Source organism: Lepisma saccharinum, chromosome 1 (genome assembly GCF_977018435.1).
Source record: "Lepisma saccharinum chromosome 1, izLepSacc3.1, whole genome shotgun sequence".
Classification (NCBI taxonomy): domain Eukaryota; kingdom Metazoa; phylum Arthropoda; class Insecta; order Zygentoma; family Lepismatidae; genus Lepisma; species Lepisma saccharinum.
The window spans coordinates 111,999,771-112,011,907 of NC_139229.1; the positions used below are offsets into that span (position 1 = coordinate 111,999,771).

Below are 12,137 nucleotides of genomic sequence, written 5' to 3' on the forward strand. Positions count from 1 at the left end.
GGTGTCCCGGGTTCGATACCCGGTGGGAGCACATAGTGGTTCGGATCCCACTTTAAACTGTAGGCCCAGTCCCGATTAGCCTTACTGTGCATAAAGTGGACTTAAAACACCAAACCAAAATCTTGCACTCCGTCGATCCCTTCAATTTCATTCAATCATCATCATCCTCATCGTCGCAATTAGCCTAAGGAGGCATTTAAAATAGCAACAATTTTTATTAAATATTATATATATATTATATAATAATATATATAATATATTAAATTTTTATCATTAGGAAATACATTATGCGCCCAATTTATTACGTTTTAACGTATTTAAGCCCAGTAAAAATTTACAAAAAAAATATAATTTTCCTGAATATATGTCACCTTAAAATTGTAATTAGTTATTGTATTTCACATATAGGGATTTGGTAATTTAACTAACCTTTACGCCAAATATAAAATAGAATTCCACGTAATATTTAGGAGTAGGCTATAATAAACGCGATTGACTTCGCACATGAACTCGCTACGTCTGTCTCATCTCAACTTCATGCTGCGTATATTGCAAATAAAGCATATTGGCACGAGCTAGAGTATTTATTAAGGACATGGAACATATACATTTCTCCTGCGGATAGTTTCGGAAAGGACAGATTTATGAGATCGGATTTTTTTGTCTGGAACTAACGAGGACTTGTGACCGTAATCGCTTTGTTTCGCATCTCAGAAATTCGCCCACAGATGAATCAATTTTCCTGAGATCTCTCGGTACACATGCACCGAGAACGCACTGGAGAACGAGCAGCCCTATGCTACGCCAAAATCGACTAACTAGCATGTCGACAAGGTCGAAATTCCGCTCTTAACATGCGCAGAAGCAGACCTTAGTGCTGTGCTTGTAACGGTGTTGCACCGAAACAGAGGGAACACTAGCGCCACGGCGGACGTAGTTTCAGGGCACGAGAAAGTGTATCAGCTGAGTGAACGTCAGCTGTCTGCAAAGCTACTTGGAATGTAACGCGTTAGAACTGTAACTCTGTGGTGGTGTCTTTTGTTTTGTGAAAGCTCTTTGTTTTGATGTGTGACGTTTAGACATTAAAAGTGGAAATTGTTCAACAATGGACGTGAAGTGCTGATCAACGCTACAAGATATTATAATCAAGGTAATAGTGCCTTTTTTAAATTTCTGTTATTGTTACTAAAGTAGTTCGTTTTTTTTATTCTTGACAATGACAAAGAAAGCGCATTGCTATGTGTTGAGGTAATACATTGGAAGAATGTTTGCATATTCCAAATAATTTGCTGGCAACATGATATTTGAACTGTAGTAAAATATTGGCTGTTACTCTATGTTTGACAGTTGACAGAACAAGCATATGGAATTACAGCGGTGATTGTTTTTTTTTGTTTCAAGCATTAACTTGAAATTTGAGGGTAGTGGATTCAAGCTTAGGCCAGCTGATTTGTGATTAGGGGTTCTTTTGTTTTATTCAAATTTATCAACCGATAAGAAAAAATGTGAGTAGGAGAGAAGTGTATGCTCGATCCTTGGGGTATAAATGGATATGTGGGGAGATTACTTGCAGACTTCAAATTGTTAACAATGAAACAGGCAGGGGGTGCTTTATGCATATCCCCACACATCGTTTCGAGCACTGACCTAGTAGACGCCATCATAGACGCACCCAGAAAGATTTTAAAGGGGTGGGGAACAGCTGCTGAAAAGCATTTTTGTTTTTGAATGCCATTGTTAAGGTTGTTAGACGTACTGTATTCTTTAATCTAGTTCTATGTCCTGTGAAAGTTTAACTTTATAATATATAATAATTAATGAAACATACTGTGTGTTATAAATATAATCTCCCTGCTGGGGTAGTAGTAGCGTCGTCGCCTTGTAATCAAGGGATCCCGAGTTCGATAACTGGTGGAGACACAAAGTGGTTCGGATCCCACTTTAAACTGCAGGTCTAGTCCCAAACTGCGTAAAGTGGACTTAAAACTAAAACAAACAATATTATATAAAATGTACACCATATATAAAAGCTGTTTTATACAATCCTGTTCATTGTGTCTTGTATCGGCAAAGGAAGAATATGCATCAGTAGCCATTATTGATAGTAAAATTAAACTATCCTGATCTAATATTATCGAGGAAATTAAGTTCACAGAGGGTTCTGATCCCCATAACCTCCCTTCAATGTGGCTATGCTTTCCATTAACATACTTTATTGTCACCCCAGATAACAATACTCATGACAACACAAATTAATAAGTGGTGACGTAATTCTGAACTGTATATACTACAATAGTCATAGCATCCTCTTTTTGGAGAATATTTTTTCATTATTAAAACAGCGCAGTGTGAGCTGCAATGTCGTGCATGCACATGACCCTGCAAATGTCATGATACACGATACCATGGAAACGTTACAGCACGGAAATTTAATAAATTGTTGTATAGCTTTTTGTTTTACTTGTTGGTATTCTCTTGCCTATTTTCACATATTCCGTACTTCATATTCTACGTATTTTATTTTTGCAAAGTCAGGGGCGTAGTCTTCAAGTCTCGAATGTAATTTAGCCCAGGAATTTGTCCACAATTTTCCATTTGGGGTTGTAGTCCAAATTTAGAGGGTGTAAGGGTAAATTGCGAGCCAAAATTACCATAAACTAGGCCTTAGTGAAAAATTTTAGGGATGCGTTGAGGAAATTTGGGGGGGGCGGAGTAATGGAGTGTGTGAATAGATCAATGATTTAGCCTCTTCATGCTCCCCCACCAAACTTCATTTTGTAAAGTTTGGCACATTAAGGGGATGTGGGGTAGGGCCACACACATTCTCGATCTCGGCAATTTTTGGAGTTGATCTGATCAGCACCACGCTTCGACCGCCTTTACCCCCCAAGATTGCCCCCAGGCTGGGTGCCGCTTTATGCGGGGACAAGGCCGGAAAAATTCCTACCTTAGATCACCCATCCAGGAAATCAAACCCGGGTCTCCAGCTTGGCAGTCAGATGATGACCTACCGACTTTTTTATATATATATATATATATATATATATATATATATATATATATATATATATATATATATATATATATATATATATATATATATAAAGGAATACCCGTATACGGTAGTATTCACCGACAAACACAAAACATCCATATCCTAACCGGGATTCGAACCTGGGACCCCTGGCGTCGTAGCGCGCTGAGATAACCACTCCGCCACGGAAGCCGACTCCTACTCTATCCCGAACAAGAGAAACTAGACGAATAAGTGATCTTTCAGCTCATATGCTCGTTTGTTTTGTATTGTTAGGGGTCGCCATTGACTGCTTGCCAGAGGAGATTGCTGGAAGTCGAATAGAATTATTATTTAATACATCGGAACCTTGCACTTCCGCATATTTCTGCGTCGCAGGAAATCCATCTAGCGCCAGCTACGATAAGTTTCTGTTCAGCAAATTGTCCATGATTATTTTCATTATTTTTTTTGTCTTGCACCCTACATGTATCGGTATCGGAAAATATCGGTTGAAATTTATTTACCGATACCTGCTGATACTTCTCCGACATTTTAGTCTTTTACGTACTCCCCAAAAAATGCTGCACGATACTTTCGCGGAGTATCCTGGACGTTATGTAAAAATCAAAGTTCCTTTATATTCTGAATTTTGTGTTAACATAACATGTAATTCAATAGTCTGATGTAATCATTGAATATTTTAAAGTTAAAATCTTGTTAAATTGAGACGAATGATTAGAATGGAATACTAACACACTAATATTAATTAATATTTTGAACAACATTTTAATTATTACAATTTTCAAGCATCGGCATGGGTATCGGAGGGAATCTGTAGAATATCGGCAATGGTTCAAAGTGGTATCGGCTCAATCCTATATAAAACTTAAGCTGTTGCAGAGGTTGCAATTTTTTCCTTGCTTGTTGTTTTGTTTCAGTTCCTGAAGCTATCATTGCGCAAAATATAGAGAATAAACATTGATGGACAATTTGCATGGCAATACTTTTGCATTACACTCTATGTATGCATTATCGGATTTAGCGGGAGGGGTACATGCCCCTCCCAAAAGGTTGACTAAGTATTATCACAACTATTGATAGTATTATATTACAACAAACCAAAACAATATCTGTGAGCAATCCTTTTCCAGAAAATAAAATACTAAAACAAATCTTATCACATATACAGGGTGAGTCAAAAGTCAGGTTACATTGGGATTTATAGTATATCTTCAACGTGTGCACCTTGAACATCAATGCATTTGTGCACGCAACGTTTCCAGTTCTCCAGAACCTTTTGCAGATCGTCCAGCATAACAATGGGTTCCTTCAGATCTGGATGTTCTGAATCTTAAATTGAGTAGACGGGCGCCTTTAAATGATACCAAAAGAAAAAAATCCACTGGTAACAAGTCTGGAGACCGCGATGGCCACTCAGGAAAATCACCTCCACCCTTTCGTCCTTTGTCAGCATTTCCTTCATTCACAGTCAGAAACTTCCTATGTAACCTGACTTTTGACCCACCCTGTATTAACCGAGGCTTACTACACACATAAATAAGCGACACTGGAAATCGAACCCGGAACTTGTTGGTTTTAAGGCAATAACGTTAACTGGCGGAGACAAGCGAGAATATTCGGAGTTAAATATTTCCTATGTTTCATTTCATCCACTCTATGCATTGTTTCTCGCTGTTAAACAGGCAATGGCGAAAGCAGCGTTTGGGGAATTTTAGAGGTAAAGGGGTTTATCCAGAATTTGTCATTTTGGGTATGTAAGTTAGTGTTTAGGGTGCGTAAGGGTATGTTTAGAGCCAAAATGAGAATATATTGGGCCTTTTGGACCTTTGTGAAAAAAATTAGGGGTGTTAAGAAAATTTTGAGACGGGTTGGGGTTGTGTGCGGCTTCATCACTCTGTAGGTGACGGCCCGCACACCTTTGTGCCAATTGTTCTTAAGCAAGTGGGTCAATGTAAACAATTTGTTCTGTTTTCCTGTTCATGTTTGACGCCAGGGACCCAGGTTCGAATCCCGCTCGGGCACGGTTGTTTGTGAATATCCATTCATCACTTTCATCACTATTCCCATCTTCGCAAATTAGCCAAGAGGCACAAAACGCGAAGTAAAATCAAATCAATAAATAAACCTGTTCATGTTTGCATTAAAGCAGCTTTCAGATCGAAGTCATAAGCAACACGCGGGTTCCACACAGAAGTGACAAGCAACACGGAAAGCTCCCAATCTGTAAACAATACATTCACTGCGCAGGACTCCCTGATGGCATAGTGGTAACCTCATCGCCTTGTAATCAAGGGGTCCCGGGTTCGATTCCCGTTGGAGGCACATTACACAGTGATTCGGATCCCACTTTAAGCTGTAGGTCTAGTCTCGATTAGCCTTTGCATAAAGTGAACTTAAAACAAAAACTCAAACATTGACGCCGGCTTCCGTGGCGAAGTGGATAGCACATCGCCCTACGACACCAGGGATCCCGGGTTCGAATCCAAGCCTGGCCATGGGTGTTCCTTCATGAATCTCATTATATCATCACTGTCTCATCTTCGCGATCAGTCAAAAGTGGCAGAAAACCGAAGCAAAATAAACTAAGTCAATCAAACAATTACTGCGCATGCGCGACCATCAAACCAGAGGCGACACGGTGCATTCATTTCTGAAGCCTTGTTTCCAAGTGCAATATGTCGCTTGTTGGTTCGGTTCTGAAGTGTTTTTCAATGGAAGTAATTCCACCTTCTAGGAAATCCTTAGTTCACATATGCGTAGTAATTTCGAATATTTTTGCCTGTTCTGAGATTTGGCAAATCCTTCGGTATTAGCATCCATAAGGACTTGTAAATGTCCCGGAATCGGTCGCAATGAAACTTCTCCAAATTAGTCGTAACCTCGTCTCAGAGAAAATCAATGTAGAGTGAGGGTCTGTGGCGTAGGACGGACCACGAAATCGCACCAGTAATCAAGCAGAAGCCTTTCTGAGGGATTGGGGAGACGATATCCCGTCACGTTCAGTCAACGGATGGTGGGGGCGAATTTGCATCACATACAAGCCGCCCACCGGTGGCGCCAGACGCTCTGGTGTGGGTGGTGAGCCACTGAAGGATTGTCAAAGATTGGATGGGCCACATATTCATCATTGTGGCAAATTGGTGGGCCTTCATCAGCCACCATCCATCCTCTTCGTTGCGATTTGCCGAAAGTGTCAGGAAAGCGACAAAGTGTTCAATGCAGTGTACTCTTTTTAATTCGAAACCCAAGGTGACGCGAAAAAAAATCGAATCAACAAAACAATGCATTATTAAAAACAATCAATGAAACAAAACTATTGTCCTATAGAATAAACAATGTTTATTGTTTTATGTTTTATGATAGGAATTTTTCCGGCTTTGTCCCCGCATAAAGCGACTCGGGGCTCACCCAGCCTCAAATCAATGGGTATCTGGAGGTGACTGGCGATAAGTGATGATTCAATGACACAGACGAGAAATGAAACCAGTTTAGAATTCCTGACTGGAACCCGGGCCAAACAACGAGCTCATCAAGTCCACCTCCCCCCCCCCCCCACCTTCATTATCATATTCAGCCAATCACACTGTTAGAAGTTACCCCCCAAATTTACAGTATTCTACCGTTAAAATTTAACAGCCTGTTTAATTTACAAAACAGGAAGTTGTCGTTGTTTTAACTATTTAAATTTGAATGTTTTATCGTGCATAAAGGTTGATTTCAGTTTCGAGTGCCACTTGCGTACGGAGGGGACAGGCCACAGCCCCTCTCGAAATTTTGAGAAAATAAGAAATATTCAAATAAAAGCAACACAGAGCCCGGGAAAAAACAAATCGGAAAATGGACCCCCCCCTTAAAACGACCCTCATTACCATTTTTGTCTTTAAACAATTTTTAAAGCGACGACTAAAAGTGGTAATTACTAAATATTTTATTATATATCCCGCCCCTCACAGAATTCAGCTACGTAATTTCCACCTTTACAATTCCAACCCCTTAAAAAATTTCCTAGTGGCGACTTCCATAAATATATATTTTTAAAAACAGAATCATTAAAATGACATTAATTTGGTTTTCTATCAATGGCTGTTAATAACTTTTAAAAGTCATTTTTACGGTAGTTGTATTGTAGCGGAAGTTGACGATCTAGACTATCATTTCTCCAGTCAACGTTTTACAGTGTAAATAGATTTTAAATTTGTACCACCCTCCCATCGAAACACACACACACCATCTAACTTGTAACGAAACAAAACTGTTCATAAACTAACGAACATAAAAAGTTGAGGGTAGCAACACTGCATTGACTGGGTGAACCTACGTGAGCGTCTGCATACAAGTGTCCAAAATATTGCTTCTTGTCTTTTTTTTTTAATGGATTGAATTTGTATTGTAAACGATTTCCTGCATTGTGAGAGAGGAACCTAAGAGAAAGTAATTATGCTGATTTCCCCCTCTCGTTCCGGTAATTAAGTATGTTCATTTCCTACCATCCCAAGGTCTTATGCAAGATACACGTTTCACTTCTTTCTTTATTGTCTCCTATTTCCTCTGGAAAAGTTAACACCAACGCTTCGTTGTCTTTTTAATAAAGCACGGTTTCATGTAATGTATTCGTAGGATGTTTGCAGACCCGAAACTGGGGCAGATGAGGCAGTGGAGACTCGTGGCTTTTGCGGAGTGTAGGAATATGTTATGGTAAACCGAGGAAGGTTTAAAAAATGCGTTCTATTACATTCACACGTATTGCTTGTACGTACTATCCATTGCATTTAGAATGTTAGCTGCAGGCCCATGCTCCAGGTAGGGCAAAGGACTCTTGCTCTTCATTATGAACTATGATACATTTAAATGTGAACCTATAAAAACCGACGAAAATAATAAAATAACATTAACAATATTTCAGATTTTGCAAGAATTTCGATTTTTCCCCCCTCCCTGTCGTCGTTGGATTGACGATAATAAAAAGTGCTGCTTAAACTTCTAAATTATGCTAAATGCTTCTAAATTGTGCTAGGATTTATTATTAATTTTTTTTCGGATAATTGTACTTTTGCATCTACTTTTCTAGAGTTTTTAACTTGCGTTACTTATTATTAATACTTATTGTTTACCACCAACTTTCTACCGATTTCTTACTCTAAATCTCCTGACGAACTAAATCGGGCAGGATGAAGAAAAGATGGAGGATGGATCGTGGCATGGTTGTAAAAAAGCTTTCCTCTGGATCGGCATACCCCTTTCGCTTTAAACATGTCCGCTGGTGAAGTAGAAATAAGATTTGGACACAATTTTATTTTTATTTCCTGAAAATTCGATTTCCCTCTCCCAGGGATTAGCGTTTGCAGATTATGCTAGATTTTACCATTATGCCAAAAGCAGGGTGCTAAGTACCAACAGAGATCAAACTGTGCTTGGTTTAGTACCTGGCATCGCTGATTGTGAGGAAAGTCTTGCTGGTTCCTCGGTCCTCGCTGATCTTAGCAACCTTACCCCCTCTCCCTTCACTACCCCTTCCCACTCCTCACCCATCCGTCCATACGAAGACCGCCGAGATTCCTTAGCGAGCAACAGAAAAGCCTGTAACCATACATACTCTTTGAGCTGAGGCTGAGCAAGAGAGAGCAGCCAAATCTTGACAGTACCCAACTTAGGCAATTGTTCGTACATTGCGCTCATAATTTTATAACACGCATTAAACTCCTAAAAAGCAGAGAACTGGAAATAAATACAAAGGAACTGTAGGAAGTTCCTCACGTTTTACATGGAGGAATCGCCCCTGAGATGAGGTATAGTTCCAGCCAAACCTAAGGAAACTCAGTCCTTATCTTATGCACCAGTAGCGTACGCAGGATTTCATCAGGGGGGGTGTTATTTAGAAAACTTTCTACAAATACACATTACCATTGTTTTATTATACTTTAATTAATAATAATAAATTAATTAATAATTATTATAATTAATTAATTAGTTTAATTACTACTAATGTAGCTGCTATTTATGAAAGAAATACAACAAAATTACATTTCTTTTGTTTCTTTGTTACAAAATAATTGTCTAGTCAACGGTTGTATATGATAAGTGAGACATTTTAAGTGTGAAGAAAATCCATAAAAACAAGCAAATATATTAAATTTATTGAAATAATCGAAATATGAAACTCATTCAAGGAGCCGCGCTGGTCTAGTCTGACAACTCTTGGGATATCCGGGTTCGATTCCCGGAATTGGTTGTAATTTATCAAGCCTTGTCTCCGCACCCAGCCTCATAGCAATGGGTACCTGAGAGCAACCCTGGGGGATGAAGGCTGCTGGAGCACGGTGCTGATCACATCACCTGCAAAATAGTTCGAGATCGAGAATCTTTGGGGCCCACCACACCACTACGTGTGCCTTCATGGCACGGTGCTATATGCACGGTGGAATTTACATTACCTTTACCTATGGAACTCGCCCAGGATGATGATGATGATGAAGCGCGAGAATACATGTTGCCAAATTCCACTGAGTCTATGTTTTCGTTGAAAAGTAAGTTTATAGACATTCCAACACATTTATCACTTCTAGGTGATTCACAAAGCACTTCTTCAACATTATTTAATGATGTGGATGTAGACTCAGCATCACTTGAGAGTTCACAAGGGGATGTGAAATGAAGAAATAAGGTCGGCACACTGCGACGAAGCAAGTAATTTTCACAATTCTCGCGAGAGTCACTGCGCGACTTTTTGCAAAAAAAATTGGAAAATTGCAAAATTGAACTTTGCGGCCGCTTAGATTGTGTTTGGAATGTTGTGTTTTTCTTCATGCTGCATGGGAATAATAATTCAGATTATTATTATTATTATTATTTCTGTCGCAGATCTTTGACTGTGATAAATTAGCCATTTTTAATTTTTTCTACAGCATTTTCCATAATATTTCAAAAGCTCAAGGGGGGGTTTAAACCCGGTAACCCCCCTTGCGTACGCCACTGTTATGCACAATCTTGACTAGGCGTAAAGAGCAGTGTGGCCACCACGTGTCTCTTGGATGTTGCCAACTCTTGTAAGGACACCCACGTGGGCATGTGGTGGCCACAATGTTCCTTATGCCTTGGCAAGATTATGAGCAATGTGAAGTTTCTTTAAGTTTGTCCGGAACTATAGCTGCCGTTTTCGCAAACAAAAGTAACAAAATGGATGTTGCTTCCAGTTGCCATGGCCGTAGGCAGGAAAAAATTTCGGGAGGGGTTCATTCATAATTGTTCTCATGGGTGTTGCCAGAAATTTGAATAATAGAAATAATAAAAATTATACAATAATAATTAAAATTTAATAATAAAACAATTATTTTCCATAATAATAATACTAATAATAATAATTATTATATTATTGTTATATCCTTGAGGGGGCTTACTCAATCCAGCAGATGAGTGAATATCCAGCACAAGTTTCTTTTTTTCTCTCTTTTTTTTTTTTACTTTTCATACAGTGTGTACTGAAATGCACAATTATTATACTTCGTCATTAAACTTTAGATACCTTCAAGAGAAAAGCTTTAAAAGTTAGATGGAAATTTTAGTCAATTGGAATTTTGAAAAGTGTGGAACCAATTATTCTTTTTAAAACTTAGCCTGGTGCATGGATTGTATAACCTCAATCTCGAATGTAATGCGCTACGAAACTGGAGATCCTACGTTTGAACTCCTATCAAGGGGGATTTTCGACTTTATCGGACAGGGAATTTAAAAGTTGGAAAGGGAATTTTGGGACAATCGTGAGGAAATTTTCAGTCACTGAAAAAGGACAGCACAAGTAAAAATGGAGGAGTCGCCGGTGGGCTGCGATTTCGAGAATAAATCCTGTTTCACTCAAGTTTCAGAATTCCAAATGTATGAAAATTCTAGATGGATCGTTTCAATATTGTCTCCTTGTATTTTTGTGATGCTTCGAAAAAATTTTGAAAATGAGTTACAGATTTTGGTTTATGAACTTCCATTACTCCAACATGTCAGAAGTTTCGGGGGGGGTTTGAACCCTAGAAACCCCCCCTCTAAATACGGCCATGCCAGTTGCTAACGTATTCGGAGGTTTATAATGTATGTTCTTGTTTTGCGTGATAAAAATGGCACCAATATAATATTGTATTGTTGATTTGTTTTATTTTACTTCGCTTTTCTGACACTTGGCACTAATCACGAAGATGAGCATGAATGGTGATACGATGAAGTTGATGGAAAGACAAACACAAATGGACAGCATATAACACAAACCCCACAGATAAACGCATTATAGTACTTTTATCTGTGATTATACTGGCTGTGAGCCCAGTCGCCAGAGCCTCGTTAGTGTGAAACAATGCAGTCTAGGGTGCATCTGTTTGGATCAAGTGAATCTTGTTGTGGTATGTCTATTGTCTAGATACCTGTGTTAGAAAATAGGCTTCACCAAACCAGTGGCGTAGCAAGGGGTGGGCGAAGTGGGCGATAGCACAGGGCCCCGCACCTGAAATGCAACAATAGAAATCAGAAAAAAGATGGAAAGGGCTAATTTTCGTGGGCACTCAGATGAGAACCTTCTGTTTTTAAATTCTAGTTAAACGTTATAACTTGAATCAATGCCTCAAATCAGGGGCGTAACATGCAGGTGGGTGGACCCTAAGGGACCGAGAGAGTAAACATTATTGCCGTATTTCTCATGTGAAACATTTTACGCAAAAATTCACGATAACTTGCTGGGACATTTTTACTCATTTATTATTTTATTGAATAAAAGCACTTTGTCTTGTCTTTTCTTCTTTCTCTTCACCTTGTACTCCCGATTTTGATATATTAACAACAAAGCAGCACCAACTGCCACGTAGCAAGTGTGAGGCATTTAAATGCTTGCCTTGTTTTCAACACAAAGAGGACATGGATAATATTAGCAGTTCTTCCATCCTTCATACAAATACATATTTCAGCTCCCGGAAAACAAAGAGAGACATCTTTAGTGAGTGAAATGATTAATTATCATTTCGTCAGTAATTTATTATTATTTAAGTATGATAAATTGCCAACGTATCTCTGAAAATTGTGTATCGATTCACATTGAGATTTCAAATTTAAAGAACGGATGTGGGCC

At 38.9% G+C, this 12,137-nt stretch overlaps 1 protein-coding gene across 1 annotated transcript in view; it reads left to right on the forward strand.

Moving 5' to 3' along the window:
• Positions 1-954: 954 nt before the first annotated feature.
• Positions 955-12,137, forward strand: part of LOC145999347 (ATP-binding cassette sub-family G member 1-like) — a 53,849-nt gene continuing 42,666 nt past the window's right edge. The window contains 1 exon segment of the mRNA XM_083136288.1: positions 955-1,150. The gene's annotated coding sequence lies outside the window, so the exon portion shown is untranslated.